The sequence below is a fragment of the Halichoerus grypus genome, chromosome 7 (genome assembly GCF_964656455.1).
Source record: "Halichoerus grypus chromosome 7, mHalGry1.hap1.1, whole genome shotgun sequence".
In the NCBI taxonomy this organism is placed as follows: Eukaryota; Metazoa; Chordata; class Mammalia; order Carnivora; family Phocidae; genus Halichoerus; species Halichoerus grypus.
Window position 1 is genome coordinate 45,737,527 of NC_135718.1, and position 25,220 is coordinate 45,762,746.

The window sequence follows — 25,220 nt, forward strand, 5'->3', positions numbered from 1 at the left end:
CGTCTCCCCCTTTATCCATTCATCTGTCAATGGACATCTTGGCTCTTTCCATAGTTTGGCTATTGTGGACATTGCTGCTATAAACATCGGGGTGCACGTACCCCTTCGGATCCCTACATTTGTATCTTTGGGGTAAATTCCCAGTAGTGCAATTGCTGGATCATATGGTAGCTCTATTTTCAACTTTTGAGGAACCTCCATACTGTTTTCCAGAGTGGCTGCACCAGCTTGCATTCCCACCAACAATGTAGGAGGGTTCCCCTTTCTCTGCATCCCCTCCAACATCTGTCGCTTCCTGACTTGTTAATTTTAGCCATTCTGACTGGTGTGAGGTGTATCTCATTGAGGTTTTGATTTGGATTTCCCTGATGCCGAGCGATGTTGAGCACTTTTTCATGTGTCTGTTGGCCATTTGGATGTCTTCTTTGGAAAAATGTCTGTTCATGTCTTCTGCCCATTTCTTGATTGGATTCTTTGTTCTTTGGGTGTTGAGTTTGATAAGTTCTTTATAGATTTTGGATACTAGCCCTTTATCTGATATGTCATTTGCAAATATCTTCTCCCATTCTGTCGGTTGTCTTTTGGTTTTGTTGACTGTTTCCTTTGCTGTGCAAAAGCTTTTTCTCTTGATGAAGTCCCAATAGTTCATTTTCGCCCTTGCTTCCCTTGCCTTTGGCGATGTTTCTAGGAAGAAGTTGCTGCGGCTGAGGTTGAAGAGGTTGTTGCCTGCGTTCTCCTTTAGGATTTTGATGGACTCCTATCTCACATTTAGATTTTTCAACAATTTTGAGTCTATTTTTGTGTGTGGTGTAAGGAAATGGTCCAGTTTCATTCTTCTGCATGTGGCTGTCCAATTTTCTCCTCCAGCTTTCATGTGACCCGACTATCAGCGACATTTGATTTTGTCCACTTATTCTACCCTGGTATACTCTTCCACTTTTGAGGCTGAATTTTATGATCTCCAAGTTCAAGTTGCTAATGCTGAAATGAGCCATGCAGGCATTAGAACCATTATTGAAGCTCAGTCTGCTAAACTCATAGGATTGCGCCTGCTAGACTGAGAGAGGTTAATTTGGTCAGCCCCAGAGGACAAACCTTTAATCATTTACTGATACACCATTGGCTAAACCTAGGGAGTTTACCAGTCCAGATCTGATAGGGACAGTCCCAGTTTGCCCAAGTTTCTCCTTTAAGCTCAAAATTGTCCTACTTTGGATACCTAATTATGTGGTCACCCTAACTAACATTAGGGCAGTGTGGAAAGGCCATCCACAAAAGCACTTCAGTTCCAGTCAAGCCTGAAGTATATGGTGTGGCCTGGCAGGGCTTTGGTTCTGCTCTCTGCCATGGCCAATGACATAGCCTTCTGCTCAGGCTACAGTGGTTCTTCAGGAACTAAATAAAAGAACCTCTCATTTACAAGCCAGTACAAGGTTCAGCCAAGTATGTTCCAGCCAAGAATGTCTGTATTTGATAGTGACAGGTCCTTACCAAGCACAATTCTTTTCTCCAGGGGTTTACCCTGATTAGTTTGTAGGGTTTCCAATCTTGGGTAAACTGAAAGCCCAAGATGTTTAATTGGATTTCCATTCTCATGCACTTTATAACATCAAATTTAGGGGAAAACCTTCATGTGTTGAAGGGAAAAATATAGTAACTGCTCACCTGAATGTGGTCCTTTTAGAGGGAGAAGTTCAACTTAAACAGTACCCAACATATAATACTCATTTCAGGGAATGAGAACTGATAAAAATGTAGTATTTTTTTCCTCTCTCAAGGTAATGACTGAGTCATAGTCTGAACATTTGTAAATGACATCTTTCAGGCTGACTCAGTTATATTTTATTATCTAGAAGACATGTATTTTTGATTTTGAAATGAACATTTCTGACCTTGTTTTGTTCCCTTTTGTAGATAAAATACTTGAATCTTTTTTAAGGTATAACCCTAAAACCTAAAACCAATGTTTTCTGATGTTTTCTGATTTTTTTTTGAAGGAACTATATTTATTTATTATTTTTTAAATTTTTTATTGTTATGTTAATCACCAAACATAAAGGAACTATATTTAATTGGGCTTACTTCTCTGAACATGTTTTAATACCTTGTTTTCCTGAATCTTTTCATGGATCTGGTGATTTTACACAATTTCTATTTACAAATTTCGAATCTATTTTCACAATTTACAAGCATAGTGTAATACTGAGACTTGAGACGAGTTCTCTCATGTTATGTTTAGATCCTGTTGGATAGAGAAGGACAACGTTTAGACCATTCAAGTTATACTTGGCTAAGTTAGGACCCCAGTTGCTTTTGGGAAATAGGGAGAAGTGAGAGCTGGGAAAAGCCTCCTTGAGGAGCTCCAAAACCATGTGATAGAAGTTCCGTATGAGTAATTTGTTGGGGTCCTTGTAGTCAATTGATGAAGTGCCCACTTGTCTAATGACATTAGAGGTCTCATTATGCAGCAAGCCTTCACAGTTAAATATCTGTATCAGCTGCTCTGGGAAGCCCCAGTTGTTGGTACATTTGATTAAGGTTTTCATAGGATCATGACACCACCTGGCTGACGATCCTCCCTCACCTCAACTCCTGTTGTTTGAGCTAGGAACATCAGCTGCCTTCCTCTGGCTGATGGGTCTATTTATTCAGTGTTTGATAAATTTTTCCTTTGTATGTAGTCAGTAGGTTAGCCTTTTCTTTGGTGGTCTTTGGCCACCAAACTGTTTAGTTAACTGTTTAATTTAATTAAACAGTTTAATTTGGTATTAATAATAATATAATAATAATTGTTTAATTTGGCATTAATAACACATAATATAATAATATAACACATTTTTATTATTATTAAAAATACCAGCTTTCATATATTGTTATAGGTAAGTGCTAAGCAGTGTATTACCAGGATCTTGATGAAGTAGAGGCAAGTATCTAAGTTTTACAGACAAGGAAAGTGAGATATCAAATGATCTTTTGCATTTGCACCACTATTAAATGACAGAGCATGGGTTTAAATTGAAGGCAATTCGGAACTAAAATCCATGCATATAACCACCAGCATGTTGAGGACTTTCCTGGTTTACAAGGGAAAAGCATTACCTTTAATTTTTACAAACTGTTGTCCATGTCAATGGGAAATTGGTTGTGTCAGTTAAGTTAAACATGTTATGTAAGGGCAACAATTTGATTTTAACCCTACCTTTCCCTTTTTACAATTCTCTCTCAAATATCATTCAGTGAGACTGTTAAAGGCAGATCCTCCATTCAAGACACAGAGTGCCTTGAATACTGAGTGATGCGTATCAGATAAGGACTTCATCACATTTTTGTCTGTCCCTGCCAGACCCAGCCCAACATGTACCTGCTGGATAGCCCAGCATAATACTCCATACCAAATGGTGAATAAGAAGAGAAATCAGCTTGTATCAGCCCCACACCATGAACCAAGCAGTGGATTGAGTCTTGGATACTCTTTAAATAACTACATAAGGGTCTCCCCACTTAAAATAAAGTCAGATTGCCCAGAGGCAAAGAAGGACTTTTGAGCCAGTCCATCATGCCTCCATGCCTTCCTTGGTTCTTGGCATTATCTGTCTCCATAATTGGACTCTGAATTTAAGATACTTTTCTTGTGTCTGACCTCCTGCATTCTTTGGGTGTTACTAGTTCTCTCCTTGTCAGGAATCTTCATCACAAATAAATGATGTTGGTTCTTGATAAAAAAAAGTGTTCTTGGACAACATAGTTGCTAATAGATTGAATTTAAGTATGTAAGTGGAAGGAAGATACCTTGCCCAATTTTGAGCTGTACATAATTTTTTAACTTAGTTTATCCCTTGCCAAAATATCATTTCCATTGTACTTTTTGATTACTAACTTTACATTGCTTGTGATTGATACAAAGACTATGCAGTATAAATCTAAACTGGATGACATGCTCAAGAAAAGATCCTGGAACTTGACACATGTGACCACGTGATCGCCAGGTTCTCTGTATAGTCAACCCATGAAATGGGCTTTAGTTTTGTCTCCACCTTCATATGCCCCAACTTGAAATACAAAATGAGCATCTTATTCCTCTGACTTATTAGAATTACTTTTTTATGAGGGGGAGGAATCTCTTATATAACCTCCAGATTAAATGATATAACTACCCTCTCCCCCCAGCATTTAGGAGCTTCCTACTTGCCCTCCACTCCCAATCAGATAGCATCATCCTCCAGAAATAATTGCCTGCTGTATTTGTGCACATCCTTCTTTCACTTTTCATTATGATGTGACCCTACAGAATCACCTGGACAGTCATAGAAAGGAAACTGAGAGTCAAAGCTGGAGAGGACAAGTTTAAGTGTAAGTGGTAGAGCATATAAAAGCAAAGTTTGGGCATTAACCTTGGTGTTGCCTACTATGGGTATGTTCATAGGTAAGAAACTTCACTCTGTGAGCCCCATGACACGTAGAACTGACATACTGAGAACAACAACTCAGGGTATTGTGAAAGAGCAATGCAGATGAACCTGGAGCATGTAGCAGTGTGTGACTCAATTTCTAGTTACTACTGGTCTGTTATCCTGTCTGTTACTTGGACATTCACATGTATCTGAAAGCCAAAGATATTTTGTGACTCATTTGGTAGAAATCTTGATATAAACATATTTGAAGATATTTATAATCTTTATTTATCACTCTTCATGTGAATATACATATATTACCCTGCAGAAATATTAATATGTCTGATTATGGTTTGTTACTTGAGGTACTTGTGAGACTAATGTCATATACAGTGTTTATACCATGAGATGTCTCTAAAACCTATGAGCCTCCAAATTCTGAAACAGATTTGGGTTTTGATAAGGAATATTGATTAGTATTCACTCTCTACATAATTCTTATGGGTGAAGGGAAGGAGGGTACTGAAAAAAAATGAAGTCAAGGGCTAGGTTGAGAGAGGTAATTATGAGAAATCAATCAAGAATGAAGAAGAGAAGCCTTCTGAATGTTCAGAACTTGCTTTAATACACCCTTTGCTGCACCGTGGTCAGAGTATTGGAATGGCTTGAAAGAATTTGGGAAGGGAGCTCTTGACATGTGTGCTTGTGATCTCAGGCATTGCTTAAATATAACTGATAGACATGTGAAGTCACTTGGATTTCATCTTTTGAAAGTAGTTGAATCTGATTTTTACATTGAACTAGGTCTAGTTAATGGCAAAATTCTATGGCAAATGTCTAAAGTTAAGCAACACAATGTCTTCACATTATTTGTTTCTCTTCTGAATCAAAGGAAATCACTTCTTCTGAATAATAATAATTTTGTACTGGTGTTGTTTTCTTTATTCTAGGCTTCTGGAGGTTTCTATGTCTGTATACATGTTGTAATATAGTCCTGAAAGTATTACTAAGGAGAATCACTCTAGATACTTTTTGCAATCCCAGCAATTGCATTTTTCATTTAACTTCTGGGATCTCATGGGAAAAATGAGATGCCAAACAGACTCATGTAAATATTTGTAATTTGATATGGTGGTGATTCACCGAGGACACTAGAAGAAGGATCTGGCTTTACTGTGCTGGTAGCCTATGGACTAGCCATTTAGGAGGCTAGGAATGAACTCTCCACCCCACCATTCTGCCAGGAGGTCTTGGAGAACTTGCTTCTCAAACTCCTCTCCTGGGGGCTAAGATGAACTATGTATTGCTCTCTGAAATGCTCAAAAGACAATGAAAAATCGAAAATAATTATACAAATATGAAATAGCTAGCTGAGAGAAGTGTAGAACTGAAGGACTGGGGGGCTGGATTTAAGGGCCTCAGACATTTGATGGTTAATAAATGACATCTGGATACTGAGTGGATCTTTGCCAGGACCACAGAATGTTTTATTCTTCTTGGATACACCCTACAAAATGCTTAATTCCCATCTTTTTGAACTCCATCAACAGCAGGGAGCTTACCAACTCACAGGCAGCCTTATCCAAATTGGAACAGTTCTGGCAACTTAACAGTCTTTCTCTATATAAAGATAGAATAAACATCCCTAAGTTTCAGGATTTTATCTTAGTTTTGTTGTTTGAGGGCATGCATTACGCCTGGTTTATATTGTGATTTTCTGTGAAGTTTCCTTCCTCGGGCAGGCTGTGTCCTGTAGTTTTTAAGAACGGTGGCATGAACTGTGTATAAACTGCCTCTACCACTTCCTGGCATTACCACCTTCAGTAATCCACTTCAGTACTCTCAGCCTGAACAGTAATAATGCTAATCTTATGGAACCATGTGAATATTAAATGGAATAACACACACAAAATGTATCAAGTACATAATGTAGATAAAGTACCTGGAGCATAGTAATCAATATCTGAGAGCTCTTCATACTGCAATCACATAATCACACTATCCCCTTTCTTCATATAAGTCTCTTCTGCAAGAAGATAAACCCTCTTACAGTGGTAAGAGATGCTTCTTCTCTTAAACATTTTTCTCATCCCACCCCTGCAGAGAGACTTCTTGTATGGGGTCAGGCTCCCAGAATACAGCTGTTGGCTGATAATTCCATGGGCCCAGTGAGAGGGCTGGAAAGAAGCAGAGGCAGTTTTAGAGACAGGCAAAGTCAACGTGTTTCAGGAACTTGTGGCATACAGAGCAAGACCTGTATTTCTTTTATTTCATATATAAGGAAAATAATGGAGTTTGATTTCCTTAGCTACAAGAAATCTAGACCTGTGGAAGAACATATTCACTGTCTGTAGATCGTTTAACAATGGGAACTTGAGAGAGTCTGAAAACAAAACCAAATGAAAATCTTCAAGGTAATAGCCTGCAGGAATTTGTGATACTGTTTAGGGAAGGCTGCTGCTTAAAGGTCATGATCACTGGAGGGGAACATCAGCTGTGTATGAAATTTCACAGTGGGTTTGTCCCCATTGTCATCACCATGAAGGAAAGTTGTTTTATGTCATTTGTTACTCTTGAAGGACTTCCAGGACAGAATGTACAAAGTCCCTGGTCAAATATGCAGAAAGAAACCAAATTTAGTAAACCAATGTTGCTAAAAATTGATACCAATCATATGTGCCACTGGTCCAGGAATCATCAGTTTACAAAGTACATCACTGGTTAGGATCTAATTTCCTCTGTTTGCCTCTAAATTCATATTCATAGCCATGGCTGTTAGATTGGATGATATGGGGGTGGGGAGGAAGAAAAGTCATGTGAGTGTGATTGAAGACCTGAGTCTTCACAGGCATATTTCCCTTTAGTGAGTTTCACTGGGTAAAGACTTTTTACCCCTAACTTGAATTTCACTTTTATTCACTAATTATATTCTTTGTGATAATCCTGCAAAATACTTTATTCCCATTTTAGAGATGAGAAAATTGAGTTCATTCAGAGAGTTTTGGTAATTTGTTAAAAGGAAAAATTGGCTAGAATAGACCTGGATTTCAAATCTCAGTGCTCTAACTCTTATTGCTGAGCCTTAAAGTTTGGTTCCTCTTTCATTATTATATATTTCCACTTATGTCACTAGATTGTGTTGCTCAGATGTGAGACTTATTAATAGATGTATTTATAGAGTGCTTCTGTGACTTTACAGAGAATATCACTGCCTCTTAATTCATAATCCTCCTCCTCCTCCTCCTCCTCCTTTTAGTTTAGGGTTGAAATAACAGAGGTACAGTTTAGATACTCAATCGTATGTCCAGGTATTGTATAACAAAAGAATCTGGCTGGCCTTTATCCATAGCTCCTGGGAGGGGTACCCTAAACCCTTGGAATTTCTTGTGTGAAAGGAGTGTCTTTGTTATTCATGCTGGGCCCCTCAGACCACATCTGAATTTATCCTAAGGAGATGATCCAGGATGGAGCATGGTTGTGCCAGAAAGTCCAAGTGATTAGAGGTTTGGAGCTTTCAGCCGCTGATGTCAACTCAACCTCCAGGGAGGGAAGAGGGCTGGAGACTGAGTTCAATCTCATGGCCAGTCCTTCAATCAGTGGTGCCTATATGAATGCATCCTCCCCCTCAGAAAAAAAAAAAAAAAAGAAAGAAAAAGAAAAAGAAAAAAAGAAACACCAGATAACTAGGCTTGGGTGAGATTCCTGGTTGGTAACATACTTCAATGTGTGGGGCAGGTGACATGACTCCACAGTGAGAAGACACAGAATCTTCTCATTGGCTACCTTCCCAGACCTTGCCCTTTGCATCTCTTCTTTTAGCTGGTCCTCATTTGCATCCTTTTTTGGTATAGTCAAACTGTGATTATAGATAGAGTTGACCCTTGAACAACACGTGTTTCAACTGTGTGGGTCCACTTATACATAGATTTTTTTGGAAAAATATACACTACAGTACTGCACATGTATTTTCTCTTCCTTAAATTTTCATAACATTTCCTTTTGTCTAGCTTACTTTTTTGTAAAAATACAGTATCTAGTGCCTATGACCTACAAACTATGTGTTGACTGCTTACGTTGTTGGTAAGGCTTCCAGTCAACCATAGGTTATGAGTAGTTAAGTTTTGGGGGAGTCAAAAATCAAAAGTGGATTTTGTACTGTGTGAGGCGTCAGTGCCCCAATGCTCACACTGTCCAGAGGTCAACTATATAGCATCTTGTGAATCCTGTGAGTCATTCTAGCAAATCAGTAAACCAGACGATGTAATGGGAACCCCCAAATTTGTAGCTGGTTGGTCAGAAGTGTAAGCAGTCTGGGAACCCCCAAGATTCTGTGTTGTGTCTGAAATGAGGGCAATCTTGTGGAGGACTGCATTTTTAATTTGTGAAGTTTGGTTGAGTGCCGAGCAGTTAGTGTCAGATTTGCATTGCACATGGGTATCATTTTCCCCTTCCCTTGTTTCTTTTCATTGAAGTATGGTTGACATACCATGTTACATTAGATTCAGGTGTACAATACAGTGATTCAACAATGCTGTATACATCGTACTATGCTCACCTCGATAAGTGGAGTTACCATTTGTCACCATACAACATTATTACAATATTATTGACTATACATGGCTTTTCTCATTTTGAACATGATGCTATGATGGTTTTGAGAAGCCTCAGGATTCAGATACACCCAGTGAATAGAAAAACTATGGCAAAAGCAAGATGTGGCAGCCACTATGGCACTCAGCTCAAAACCACTGAATACCTTCCCTGGGTTGTAACAGCTGCAGCTGCTTTAAAATGCATTTGACAGGGGCACCTGGGTGGCTCAGTCATTAAGTGTCTGCCTTTGGCTTAGGTCATGATCCCAGGGTCCTGGGATCAAGTCCCGCATCAGGCTCTCTACTCAGTGGGAAGCCTGCTTCTCCCTCTCCCACTCCCCCTGCTCGTGTTCCTTCTCACGCTGTCTCTCTCTCTCTATCAAATAAATAAATAAAAAATCTTTAAAAAATGCCTTTGACAGAAAGAGAAGAAACAATGAATTCCTTACACAATGGGTTAGCTTACATGGAAACTATCAGTAAAAGCTGCTTTTCCACCGGAACAAGAATGTGATGTGGCTTGGGTTATGATTTAGATTTTGTAGGAGAAAAAATAACCAAAAAAGGAAGACTTGAAGACCTCATCTTCATGAGGAAGTATCAGGTCCTTGATTATGCTAAACTGTTTTCTGTAGGTACCTAAGTGTAGTAGGTATAAAAACTCGATCCCATAAAGCTTATATATTTCAGAGGGTTTTTAGATACCCGTCATGAGAAACATTTCTCCTTGTTTTTTATTGTTTTTATGTTTTTTTAAATAAAATTTTTTCCAAAAAATTTCTAAGATTTGTCATGAATTTAATACTTCTATGATTGAAATTTGTGGAAAAGGGACAATATACAAGGAAAAGTTATTCTCTGATACTAGGGACAGTACATGATACAATATGATACTGATGATTGATAGAGACTAAGTTACACTGGTAATTAAGATCAATCAACCTTTCTTTCTGTACTAGGTCATTTTGTTGCCGGTTTTCTACCCATGTGGAGGCAGCATACCTAATAGAACAAGCATTTACACTGGCATTTCCTGAAGAAGAATGAGAGACATATGGAGAAGAGTCATCCCTGCTACCAGAATCTGAAGCAGAGATACTCCAACTACCTGCAAATGAACAGTGAGAGGCAAAGCTGTCTACCAATCTCAGCCTACATTAGCTAATTCCCAGATGAACCACAGATACTTGAGATGATTGCTATTCTTGGTCACTATTTTGGGGAAGTTTATTACACAGCAATTGTTGATTGATATGTATCCCGAACACTTGAAGCAGGTTGTTTATTTCACTGATATTCCAATTTGCAGTAACTTAGAATCTTACACTGGATTCACTTAATATTTTTAAAATTTAAAATTATATGTCATCCATTAATGATTTATTTATTTATTCTCAATTACTGAAGACATGTCATGGGTGAAAGAGATAATAAAAAAATTAATATATACTATTTAGAAAATGAAAAAAAAATGTACTCTCCATATCCTATGAAAAGTGGTTAAAGGTCGGCGTCGCGGGCCGAAGGGGATTGTGAGGATTAGAAATGGCATGAACAGGGCCTAATATGGAGCTGCTGCATAGTGTTGGAGAAAAAATTACTCATATGCTCGTTAAAGACGTTTCGAGGCCGAGCAAGATGGCGGAGGAGTAGGAGACCTGGATTTCGTCTGGTCTCAGGAATTCAGCTGGATAGGGATCAAACCATTCTGAACACCTACAAACTCAACAGGAGATCGAAGAAAAGAATAGCAACAACTCTCTGAACAGAAAAGCGACCACTTTCTGGAAGGTAGGACGTGCGGAAAAGTGAATCCGAGGCGATATTCGGAAGGATAGACGGTGGGGGAGGGGCCTCCGTCAGCCGCTTCTGGCAAGTGATAGAGCCCCAGAGCACAAAATCGGAACTTTTAGAAGTCGGCTCCGCTGAGGGACGTCACTCCGGTGGCTAAGCGGGGGGTGGAACCCTCGCGGGACAGTGTGGTCTCAGGACCCTCGGGGTCACAGAAAGACCGGGGGTGCCTGAGTGTGGCAGAGCTCCCAGGTATCGGAGCGGGGAAGCTGGCTGCAGAGACGGAGCTGAGGTGCGGGCTCTCAGCTCGGGGTTGCCATAGACCGTGATCCGGGGCACAGTCAGGCCACTGCTCCTCCAGCAGGGACCCGACAAGCGGCAGATCCGGGGAGACTCACCTTCTTCCCCCAGGAGGAGAGGTGCAGGAGCGCACCGCAGGGATCTGCTGGGTTTGGAGACTCCTCACAGGGTCGGGTGCCAGATAGAAAGGCGCGGTCACAGGCCGGGTGAGCACAGAGTGCAGCTGGAGACCGGGGAGATGGGAGTGACTGACTGCTTTTCTCTGGGGGCTCGCTGAGGAGCGGGGCCCCGAGTTCTCGGCTCCTCCGGGGCGGAGATTGAGAGGCCGCCATTTTCGCTCTCCGCCTCCAAAGCTGTACAGAAAGCTTGCAGGGAACAAAAGCTCCGGAGAGCAAACCCGAGCAGATTACTTAGCCCAGACCGGGCAAGGGCGGGGCAATGCCGCCTCCGGCAAAGACATTTGGGAACCATGGCAACAGGCCCCTCCCCCAGAAGATCAGCGAGAACAGCCAGCCAAGACCAAGTTTACCGATCAATGAGAACGGCAGAACTCCAGCGCTAGGGGAATACTGCACATAGAATCCATGGCTTTTTTACCATGATTCTGTAGTCTTTCAAAGTTAATTTTTTTTTAACTGTCTTTTTTTTTTTTTTAATTTTTCTTTTTCCCTTTTTCAACCAACATCTTATCAATCCCTTTTTTAAAAAACATTTTTATTTTTCATTTTTAGAGTCATATTCTATCCCTTCATAGTAGTTACCCGTATTTTTGGCATATATATATAAGTTGTTCTCTCTTGAAAATTTTGAGATAGTTTCTTCTAACAGATCAAAATATACCCTAAATCTCTAGTGTACGGTTTTTTTCTACTCCCCTGCCTGATCACATTCTCTCCTTTTTCTTTTTTTTTTAATCCTCTTCTTTCTCTTTTCAAACAACTTCTTATCAATTCCTTTTAAATAATTTTTTATAATTTCCATTTTTACAGTCATATTCCATCCCTTCATCACATCAACCCTTATTTTTGTACATATATAAGTTTTTCTTTCTTTAAAATTTTGGGAGGCACTTTCTTCTAACAGACCAAAACACACCCAAAATCTAGTGTGTGGCACTGATCTATACCAGCCTGATCATATTTGATCATATTCTGTTTTTTTTGTTTTGTTCTGTTTTTGTTTGTTTTTATCTTTATCTTTTTCTTTTTTTTTTCTTTTTCTTTTTTCTCTCTTTCCCTTTCTTTTCCCACTGCTTCAGGTCTTTTCTGACTTGTTTAGAGTATATTTTCTGGGAACGTTGTTACCCTGTTAGCATTTTGTTCTCTCATTAATCTATTCTCCTCTGGGCAAAATGACAAGATGGAAAAAATCACCTCAACAAAAAGAACAAGAGGTAGTACCGACTGCCAGGGACCTACTCAATATGGACATTAGTACGATGTCAGATCTAGAGTTCAGAATTATCACTTTAAAGATACTAGCTGGGCTTGAAAAAAATATGGAAGTTATTAGAGAAACCCTTTCTGGAGAAATAAAAGAACTAAAATCTAACCAAGTAGAAATCAAAAAGGGTATTAATGAGGTGCAATCAAATATGGGGGCGCTAACTGCTAGGATAAATGAGGCAGAAGAAAGAATCAGTGAGATAGAAGACCAAATGATGGAAAATAAAGAAGCTGAGAAAAAGAGAGATAAACAACTACTGGATCACGAGGGCAAATTCGAGAGATAAGCGATACCATAAGATGAAACAACATTAGAATAATTGGGATCCCAGAAGAAGAAGAAAGAGAGAGAGGGGCAGAAGGTATAATGGAGCAAATTATGGCAGAGAACTTCCCTAATTTGGGGAAGGAAACAGGCATCAAAACCCAGGAGGCACAGAGAACCCCTCTCAAAATCAATAAAAATAGGTCAACACCCCAACATCTAATAGTAAAACTTATGAGTCTCAGAGATAAAGAGAAAATCCTGAAAGCAGCTCGGGAGAAGAGAAATGTAACCTACAATGGTAGAAACATTAGATTGGCAACAGACCTATCCACAGAGACCTGGCAGGCCAGAAAGGACTGGCATGATATATTCAGAGCACTAAATGAGAAAAATATGCAGCCAAGAATACTATATCCAGCTAGGCTGTCATTGAAAATAGAAGGAGAGATAAAAAGCTTCCAGGACAAACAAAAACTAAAGGAATTTGCAAACACGAAACCAGCCCTACAAGAAATCCTGAAAGGGGTCCTCTAAGCAAAGAGAGAGCTGAAAAGCAACATAGACCAGAAAGGAACACAGACAATATACAGTAACAGTCACTTTACAGGCAATACAATGGCACTAAATTCCTATCTTTCAATAGTTACCCTGAATGTAAATGGGCTCAATGCCCCAATCAAAAGACACAGGCTATCAGATTGGATTAAAAAACAAGACCCATCGATATGCTGTCTGCAAGAGACTCATTTCAGACCCAAAGACACCCCCAGGTTGAAAGTGAGGGGGTGGAAAACCATTTACCATGCTAATGGACACCAAAAGAAAGCTGGGGTGGCAATCCCTATATCAGACAAATTAGGTTTTAAACCAAAGACTGTAATAAGAGATGAGGAAGGACACTATATCCTACTTAAAGGGTCTATCCGACAAGAAGATCTAACAATTGTAAATATCTATGCCCCTAACATGGGAGCAGCCAATTATATAAGGCAATTAATAACAAAAGCAAAGAAACACATTGACAACAATACAATAATAGTGGGGGACTTTAACACCCCCCTCACTGAAATGGACAGATCGTCTAAGCAAAAGATCAACAAGGAAATAAAGACTTTAAATGACACACTGGACCAAATGGACTTCACAGACATATTCAGAACATTTCATCCCAAAGCAATGGAATACACATTCTTCTCTAGTGCCCATGGAACATTCTCCAGAATAGATCACATCCTAGGTCATAAATCAGGTCTCAACCAGTACCAAAAGATTGGGATCATTCCCTGCCTATTTTCAGACCACAGTGCTTTGAAACTAGAACTCAATCACAAGAGGAAAGTCGGAAAGAACTCAAATACATGGAGGCTAAAGAGTATCCTACTAAAGAATGAATGGGTCAACTAGGAAATTAAAGAAGAATTAAAAAAATTCATGGAAACCAATGAAAATGAAAACACAACTCTTCAAAATCTTTGGGATGCAACAAAGGCAGTCCTAAGAGGCAGGTATATAGCAATACAAGCCTTTCTCAAAAAACAAGAAAGGTCTCAAATACACAACCTAACCCTACACCTAAAGGAGCTGGAGAAAGAACAGCAAATAAAGCCTAAACCCAGCAGGAGAAGAGAAATAATAAAGATCAGAGCAGAAATCAATGAAATAGAAACTAAAAGAACAGTAGAACAGATCAACAAAACTAGGAGCTGGTTCTTTGAAAGAATTAACAAGATTGATAAACCCCTGGCCAGACTTATCAAAAAGAGAAGAGAAATGACCCAAATCAACAAAATCATGAATGAAAAGGGGGGATCACAACCAACACCAAAGAAATACAAACAATTATAAGAACATATTATAAGCAACTCTATGCCAGCAAACTTGATAACCTGGAAGAAATGGATGCATTCCTAGAGATGTATCAACTACCAAAACTGAACCAGGAAGAAATAGAAAACCTGAACAGACCTATAACCACTAAGGAAATTGAAGCAGTCATCAAAAATCTCCCAAAAAACAAAAGCCCAGGGCCAGATGGCTTCCCAGGGGAATTGTACCAAACACTTAAAGAAGAATTAATACCTATTCTTCTGAAACTGTTCCAAAAAATAGAAATGGAAGGAAAACTTCTAAACTCATTTTATGAGGCCACCATTACCTTGATCCCAAAACCAGACAAAGACCCCATCAAAAAGGAGAAGTACAGACCAATATCCCTGATGAACATGGATGCAAAAATTCTCACCAAAATACTAGCCAATAGGATCCAACAGTACATTAAAAGGATTATTCACCATGACCAAGTGGGATTTATCCCTGGGCTGCAAGGTTGGTTCAACATCTGCAAATCAATCAATGTGATACAATACATTAACAAAAGAAAGAACAAGAACCATATGGGATCATATAGTCTCAATAGATGCAGAAAAAGCATTTGACAAAGTACAGCATCTTTCTTGATCAAAACTCTTCAGAGTATAGGCATAGAGGGTACATACCTCAATATCATAAAAGCCATCTATGAAAAACCTACAGCGAATATCTTTCTCAATGGGGAAAAATTGAGAGCTTTCCTCCTAAGGTCAGGAACACGGCAGGGATGTCCACTATCACCATTGCTATTCAACATAGTATTAGAAGTCCTAGCCACAGCAATCAGACATCAAAAAGAAATCAAAGGCATCCAAATCGGCAAAGAAGAAGTCAAACTCTCACTCTTTGCAGATGATATGATACTTTATGTGGAAAACCCCAAAGACTCCACCCCAAAACTGCTAGAACTCATACAGGAATTCAGTAAAGTGGCAGGATATAAAATCAATGCACAGAAGTCAGTGGCATTCCTATACACCAACAACAAGACAGAAGAAAGAGAAATTAAGGAGTCGATCCCATTTACAATTGCACCCAAAACCATAAGATACCTAGGCATAAATCTAACCAAAGAGGCAAAGGATCTGTACTCAGAAAACTGTAAAATACTCATGAAAGAAATTGAGGAAGACACAAAGAATTGGAAAAACGTTCCATGCTCATGGATTGGAAGAACAAATATTGTGAAGATGTCAATGCTACCTAGAACAATCTACACATTCAATGCAATCCCCATCAAAATACCATTCACTTTTTTCAAAGAAATGGAACAAATAATCCTAAAATTTGTGTGGAACCAGAAAAGACCCCGAACAGCCAGAAGAATGTTGAAAAAGAAAAGCAAAGCTGGTGGCATCACAATTCCGGACTTCAAGCACTATTACAAAGCTGTCATCATCAAGACAGTATGGTACTGGCACAAAAACAGACACATAGATCAATGCAACAGAATAGAGAACCCAGAAATGGACCCTCAACTCTATGGTCAACTAATCTTTGACAAAGCAGGAAAGAATGTCCAATGGAAAAAAGACAGTCTCTTCAACAAATGGTGTTGGGAAAACTGGATGGCCACATGCAGAAGAATGAAAGTGGACCATTTCCTTACACCACACACAAAAATAGACTCCAAATGGTTGAAAGACCTCAATGTGAGACAGGAGTCCATCAAAATCCTAAAGGAGAACACAGGCAGCAACCTCTTCGACCTCAGCCGCAGCAACTTCTTCCTAGAAACATCGCCAAAGGCAAGGGAAGCAAGGGCGAAAATGAACTATTGGGACTTCATCAAGATAAAAAGCTTTTGCACAGCAAAGGAAACAGTCAACAGCGTCTGCCTTCGGCTCAGGTCATGATCCCAGGGTCCTGGGATCGAGTCCTGCATCGGGCTCCTTGCTCAGTAGGTAGCCTGCTTCTCCCTCTCCCTCTGCCTCTCCCTCTGCTTGTTCTCTCTCCGTCTCTCTCACAAATGAATAAATAAAAATCTTTAAAAAAAAAAAAAAAAAAAAGAACTTACCAAACTCAACACCCAAAGAACAAAGAATCCAATCAAGAAATGGGCAGAAGACATGAACAGACATTTTTCCAAAGAAGACATCCAAATGGCCAACAGACACATGAAAAAGTGCTCAACATCGCTCGGCATCAGGGAAATCCAAATCAAAACCTCAATGAGATACCACCTCACACCAATCAGAATGGCTAAAATTAACAAGTCAGGAAATGACAGATGTTGGCGGGGATGCGGAGAAAAGGGAACCCTCCTACACTGTTGGTGGGAATGCAAGCTGGTGCAGCCACTTTGGAAAACAGTATGGAGGTTCCTCAAAAAGTTGAAAATAGAGCTACCATACAAACCAGCAATTGCACTACTGGGTATTTACCCCAAAGATACAAAAGTAGGGATCCGAAAGGGTACGTGCACCCTGATGTTTATAGCAGCAATGTCCACAATAGCCAAACTGTGGAAAGAGCCAAGATGTCCATCGACAGATGAATGGATAAAGAAGAGGTGGTATATATATACAATGGAATATTATGCAGCCATCAAAAGGAATGAGACCTTGCCATTTGCAACGACGTGGATGGAACTGGAGGGTATTATGCTGAGCGAAATAAGTCAAACAGAGAAAGACATGTATCATATGACCTCACTGATATGAGGAATTCTTAATCTCAGGAAACAAACTGAGGGTTGCTGGAGTGGGGGGTGGGGTGGGAGGGATGGGGTGACTGGGTGATAGACACTGGGGAGGGTATGTGCTCTGGTAAGCACTGTGAATTGTGCAAGACTGTTGAATCTCAGATCTGTACCTCTGAAACAAATAATGCAATATATGTTAAGAAAAAAAAAAGAAGAAGATAGCAGGAGGGGAAGAATGAAGGGGGGAAAATTGGAGGGGTAGACAAACCATGAGAGTTGATGGACTCTGAAAAACAAACTGAGGGTTCTAGAGGGGAGGGGGGTGGGAGGATGGGTTAGCCTGGTGATGGGTATTAAAGAGGGCATGTTCTGCATGGAGCACTGGGTGTTATGCACAAACAATGAATCATGGAACACTACATCTAAAACTAATGATGTAATGTATGGGGATTAACATAACAATAAAAAAATTTAAAAAAAAAAGAAAAGTGTTTAAAGATATAAAGAAAAAGATGCAGTTGTAAATGCTCTTAATATTAACCAAATAAGAGAAAGTGTATATATACACTTATATGTATAAAAGTCAATAAAAATATGACAGAAAAAACTCATATCAAGCTTTAATAGGACTTCCTGATTTGGAGGCAGAGTAGTTGAATATGTGGTTGGTAGAAATAGGGAAGAAGATATAATTTGGTAATATTTGAATTGTTCTCAAACATAGTATTTTATTTATCATATAGTTTTAAAAAGAAGCCGAGGGGCACCTTGGTGGCTTGGTCAGTTAGACAGCTGACTCTTGATTTCAGTTTAGGTCATGATCTCGGGGTGGGGAGATCAAGCCCTACGACGGGCTCTGCGCTGAGCGTAGAGTCTGCTTCAGATTCTCTCTCTCCATTTCCCTCTGTCCCTCCCCCTGGTCTCTCTCTCTCAAAAACACAATAAAACAAAAACAAAAAACCCCCAAAATGTTAAGGTTTGTTATCTTTAGGTATTTTAACCACAGTTATATATATATTTTTTATTTTTATATGATTTAGTTTGGGTTGTCCTGAAAGCATAGTCTGAGAAAAAGACTTGCAATTGGATAGTGTTTTTGGGAAATGAAACTAAGAGCCAGACTGAGGGCAGAGCAAGATAGAAAAGGCAAATAGGCTGAATATAGATACCACTGTGGGCAACAGGTGCTCTATTCCACTGGAACCACCTGGAAAGTATTCAGAATGTCTTCCAGATGGATTGGAGGCTGGAACCTGTAACTATTTTGGATGAGGGGTGACTGCTGGGGTATTAACTTCTTTGGATGAGGGGTGACTGCTGCGGTATTAACTTCCCTATGTTCTAGGTCATGGTTACACAAGAGCTAAGTGGATTCTTCCAACTTTGGAGAAGTTCTAGGGCCAAAATAAAAGAAATGCACCTTGGATACTTGAGGGATGATGATAACACAATGTGAATCTGAGCTTGAATGGAAGTGTCAAGGACAGCTATGACTATAATCAATAATGGTACAAGGGGATGTGATGCAACACTCCATTCTGTTACAATTTTCTTTTGTTTGCTTATTCTTTGTAAAGGGAAATAAAATCTATTCTAAAAGCATCTTGGCAAAATACACTTTCCCTCCCAGTTACAGGAAGGAAGGATTATTGGAAGGATTTTTAGTATTTACATTCACAGCATCATACATTTAAATACCCTACTGCAAACATTAGAATTGCCTCAAATATCTACATATTTTATAAATTGGTTGTAGAGTCATTAATTAAATACACTGACAAGGAAATATAGGCTTGCCAAGATACAGCGCCTAATGATGGATCATTTTGAAAACTGCTACAAAATACAAATACTAAATCTAAAATGTTAAGAAACACATGATTAAAATAGGCCTTTTGTTGTTTGTATTCTATTATTTTACTCAGTAATTCTTCACTGGTTAGAACTATTTTCATTTTTTGCTGTATAGCTCTCCAAATGGGAATAACCAACCCAGCAACCTATCTTGCCCTTGATCTGAAAAGAAAGCTATAAGATTGAACATCTTTTCATGACCTCAGTAATAAACAAGTTCCAGCACTGACTTTTTTCTGTTTCCCCATCCCCCAATAACCAGTCTTGTTGTTCATGTTTTCATTTTCTTTTTTTATTTTCATTTAGATATAGTCATTTAACTGATCTATTTATTTACTCAACCAACTGATGTCTATTGAATTCTTGCCGTGTTCCCGATATTCTAAGAGGTGGGGTTAAATGAGATAGACATGGCCACTATCTTCACAGACCTGGAAGATTTTAATACGTGGAACAATCTTATGAATCACCTTTCAGGTTTGACACAGCACCGTTTATCTAACTTACCACCTTGGCTCTTCTTGACTAAAAGTTCTTTTTGCCAAGACTTGGTTAACTCAGGTTGTCTTGAGGAAATAACCCTCTCTATTTGGGACAGTTATGGCCTTGGGATTTTCCTACTGCAGTAAAATAACTTAATTTTCCATAAGGTTCTGTAACAGGTAGGGAATTTAACCTCTCTACCTGTTGGAAGTTGTACAGTTATAGCTATACATTTACCTGGATAACATAAATATTTACTCTAATGGTGAATCATCTTGTTTAATGGATGCCTCATAAAAAGGAGAATGATAAAACATTTTTTTCATTCTAACAAAGAACTTGTTTGAGGAACACCCCACATTTATTTTCTCTATGTTTGTATGACTACTGTTTATTCTACTAACCAATGTTGTTTCAACTTACATCAGAGACTATTAACTGTGGAGAATCATGCCAGGGCCTCCTTTGCCATATTTCTTTCAAGAAATGCCTTTCCTCAACTGGGCCTATCTTCAAAGGGCCAGTGGGGACATTTTCTCCGGATTCCAGCCTGAATTTTTAAATGCATGTTTGCATTCTTATCTAGAGTCTTTTCGATAGCAGAATATCCCCTGTCTGCTTGCATTTGGCACCATGGCTCCCTTCTTAAGTACTAAGATCTTTGATCTATATTTATTTCATGCTGGAACAAGTCTTCTAAATGAATCTCTTGGGTTATGCTATTTACCCTACCTTTGCTTAAACTGCCTGAAATAGAAACTAATTTTCTTTAATGGTTCAGAAACATGTAAATCTCCTTGCTTGAAACTAAATCTTAACTGCAATAAAGGGTTTTGCCTTAAAATGCTGATAAATTTTAAACTTTTCACAAAATAAAACAGTGTGGTGTCAGATTTACCTTACATACTAATTATTTGTTTAAGAAACATACACACAATTTTCAATACATTTTAATAGGCTACTGAATGCCATTTTCTTGGCTTACATATGCTAAATATCTAACCCACAATAGACATCATGTCTGTATTCTTTAAGCTCACTAAGAAAAAGAAAATTGTAAAGGAATTTATAAAGAAATTAAAACAGCCCTAAGAATTACCTAAAATGTATAATTCACTGTTTGAAGTCTTGTTTTTGGCTGTGAACTCTCTTATTTGTCAGCTCTTCATTTAACATTTAATTTTCCCAACATTCATTCATCCAGTCTTTAAATAAACATTTAAGTACTTACTGCTCTGAGTCACTGATTTAGGTACTTCAGTAAAAGTTACAATCACAGTCATTTAGGAACTTAGAGGATGGAAAGCAAGACAGTATATACATCAGAAATTGAAATATGATAAAATAATGATGATATCAAGTCACTCATCCATTTCATTCATTTATTCATTGACTTTTTATTTCATTATTTGATTCTTTAGTTAATATTTTGAAATTTACACCATATATCATATGTTGTAATAGAAAGACAGATAAGACACAGTTTATAACATTAAGGAACTAAACAGTCTATAGGGAAATATAGGCACAAAAATAAAAGATAAAATCATGTATCAAATATATTAATAATAGAGATATGCATGAGTCCTTATGAGAGAAAGAGAAGGGGAACTTATCCTTGTATAGGAAAGAGTCAAAGAAAATTTTCTCAGTAATACCAAAAACAGAAAGGAGAAGAACTTTCAGGACCTGATGTACCACCTAAGTAAAGGCAGAGGCATAGAAATACATGGGAAGTGGGAGGAATTACAAGCATTTTTGTTTTTTGGAAAGTTATTCACAAAAGAGGGAGTAGCGAATGAGGCTAGACATGTGAAGGGTCTGGCTCATGTAGGGGAAATATGTTGCTTTATAGATCTTAAAATCTAATTTATAAAAATGAGGAACCATTGAAAGTTCTTAAGGGAGGAAGTGATGTCATCACGTTTTGTTTTAGAAAAGCCACGTTAGTGGCTAGTGTGTAGGAGGGAATGTGGCTCTTGCAGAAGCACAGTCATTGTAAGAGGTTAAACCAAGCTCCAGGGATGATGAGAGAAGGGTTGGTTTGAAAAATATTGAGGAGATAGTTTGGTTTACCAGTTGGATGGCAGAGGTTATTGAACATGAAGAGTTAAAGTTGGGTGGATGATGGTGCCACTAATAGAGATGTCATCTGAATGAAGAGCAGCCAGTTGAAGATGGGCTATTTCAGTTTGAGTAGGTTCTGAATTTGAGGTTCGGTGGAGACTTTCAACAACAGGTGGTGGAATATATTAGTAGCCATGAGATTTACAATCATGAATTCTAAAGGTGGATGGAATCACCTAGGGACAGTATGTACAGAGAAAGAGTACTGGGAATGGGGTCAGCCCTGGAACAATCACCAGTACATGAGGAATGGGAGGAAGGAGAACCCTTGTAGGAGGAATGAAAAGGTTGGTGAGTGAGAGGGGGGTGTGTGGGAGTGAGGAGGTGTATGGAGGATCAGGGAAGCCTAGGTCATAGAGAATTTACCCATCTCGTCAGTTTCAGTTGCACCAATATATTCGATTAGATAAAAGCTGACAAATGGCTGATTAGTGTTTCACTGGTGATCAGGGTTTAATCAATTTCAGTAGCATTCTGGAAACATGAGTCACATTTTGAGGGAAGCAGAAGAGACTCGGAAATGTGGAATGTGAAGACAGATAACAGATTGTGTTATTCTGAGAAGTTTGAGTTAAGAAGGGCAGGGAGAACATAGATAGTATTTAGAGAAAGACATAGATTTAAGGAAGAGTTGTTTTTCTGGAAATGAGAAGCAGACATTTGCTAATACACTGGTGAGCCAGCAGAGGAATGCGTAATGAAGATACAAGCTAGCATGTCTGGTAAGATAGGAGAAGACATGAAGACATGAACAGCTGAAATGGACCTACCTCCTCTCCTAAAAGGAAAGCTGTATTGGGTATATATATATATATATGCAGTGTGACAGTAAGAACTGAGGAGGATCCTGGCTGAGGGATTATACCAGGTAGGCACCAGCACTGTGACTGTACTTAGCAATGGGTCCATCGGCAATACTTTCACAGACAAAATACACTGGATATGGGTCTTAAGGAAGATGAGAAATAACTTTTTTGTTAATGCAACATATATCTATTGAGAATTTACAGTATGCTCAATATAGCTTTTACCCTCAATGTGGTCACATTTAGGTGAGATGAAGAGCATTCTAGGAAAAGGATACAACATATATAAAGAGGCAGAGGCATATTAAATCTTGGCCTCTTATGGTGTCCCTAAATTCTGTAATATCACTTAAGGGAAGAGTTAGATCTTTCCTGTAGCTAGGACAGAGTAAAGTAACTGTAACTGTACATATTTGTGTTTTAGTATGATGACTTTGGTAAAAACATAGGGAATGTATTGGAGGGGAGCTAAAACTGGAGACAGACCTACTATCAAACGGTGTACTGCAATATCCAGAAAGAAGATGATGAAGATCTGAAATAAGACAGACAGTATTAACTGGGATACATTAATTTTACAAACATTTTTATAGGCCTATTTTTAAGGCATTGTGTTAATCATTTTAGAAAAGAATCAGATATATATGTGTGTACACATATACATTTTTATGCATACAGATGCAAATAGGGAAAGCATTTATAATGTTAGATGTATCTCTAACTTTGCTGCAGCAACAAATTAATCATGGTTTGCCTTCAGACTGCAGTTCTATTCCATGTGTCTTCTCATTCTAGGTCCCATAGCCATGACAACGCAGAGGGGATGTGATCTTCCTCAATTCCTATTCTCATCCTCCACATATGTACTAAATACAGCCTTCCTTTAGTCTCAGAGCCTTTCAGCTATACTTTTCTTCATATCTCCTCCTTCTCCTTTCTGCAGAAGCAGGAAAGGACAGAAGCATGAAAGCTGGCAGAATCTCATGATTCCCCTTGAAGTTTCTGCTTGGATGTGAAGTGTACCACATCATCTCACATTCCATTGGCCGAGGCAGCCTTCCACATGCGTGTATGTATGAATTATACAGCAGTGATAATCAAAACTCATAACACCTGGTATGGTGTGGGCACAGACCAATTAGAATTGATGCACTGGAGTGTGGTGGCAGTGGTCCCTTGTTAGCACGTTATTACATTAGCTACTGATGTGGACAAGATACTAGTGGATCCAGAGGAGAGGCTGGGATAGCGAAGGTGATATAGGATCTGGGAGACTGAAGAATGTGGGTATTTACCAATCAGTAGAAAAGGATTCAGTATTTCAACAATCACTTAAGCTACATTGGTGTATACTGGATGGTCATCAGCCGTGTGTGTATGTGTGTGTGTGTGTGAGGCATGTGTGTGTGTGTGTGTGTGTGTGTGTGTGTGTAGGCAGGTTCAATATGGCTTGGGTGATGACGTAATGAGGTGATGCAAAATGGGAAAGACAATGAAGGAGAAAACTGATCAGGGGAGAGATAGTACATTAGCTTTGGTTACATATTAAGTATATATGAGCTAAAAAGTTCAATTAGAGGTCAGTTATGTCAGTCAGACCTCAGAGGAGAGTTTTTGCTGTAGCTAATGTATAATTGTCAGCTTGTAGATCACTAAGACACAAAATGTAGAAGGCATTAAAAAAAGATTGATATGTTTATACAAATCAAAATATACAACTTCTGAGTATCAAACATTTAACAAACCTTATAATAAAAGCCTCACAACACTTGCAGAATGTAATTTACATGGCAGGCAAACATTTAATTATTTTAATAGACAGAGAACATACAACCTAATAAACAAAATGTCACAAACCCAACATAAAAAAAATAGGTAAGAATAACTATAAATGGCTTATAAACCTACAGGATGAATCCAACTCTCATAATTACATAATTATGACTTTTAAAATATTTAACTTAACTGACAAGTACAAAAATATTTCAACATAAATAGTTCTGAATGGGAGGAAAGAAAATGCACACCCCTGTGTGCTGCTTATAGAAGTGTTAATTAGTGTACACTTTTTGGCAACCAGTTTGTTAATATCTATAAAAAATAAGTTAAAAGAAACCTATGAGCAGAGTATGCTTTGATTTTTGCAGGTAAAAAATGCACACAACATAGACACATGCACAAACACATGCACATTTTCTGATAGACCATTCAAGAAACTTTTTGTTGTGTTGCCTCTTTGGAGAGCAAATAAGATACTCCTGAAAGTGGGAGGGTTCTTTTATGCTGACATAAAACATTGTGATGTTTGAAGTTTGATCATTTGCTTATGCTATTTTTATCATTTTAAAAAGAAAAACATTTTACACATATGAATACATGTAAATATTTAGTAAAACACTTGTTTATGGGTGTTTAGACCAGGGATAATCATGCAGATTTATGAAAAATCTTCAGAAATATCCTTAAAACATCAAGTAATTTTCAAAAACAATGTTTTTAATGGTTGAGTGCAAACAACTCAAGTGCAGATGAGCCTAACTTCTCTGGATTTTGAGAATTTAAAGAAAGAAAACAACTTGTAGTAAAACTTTTGGATTTTAAAAGTCATAGGTACACTTTAAAATGGAAACATTGAAATGATTTGTTTCTC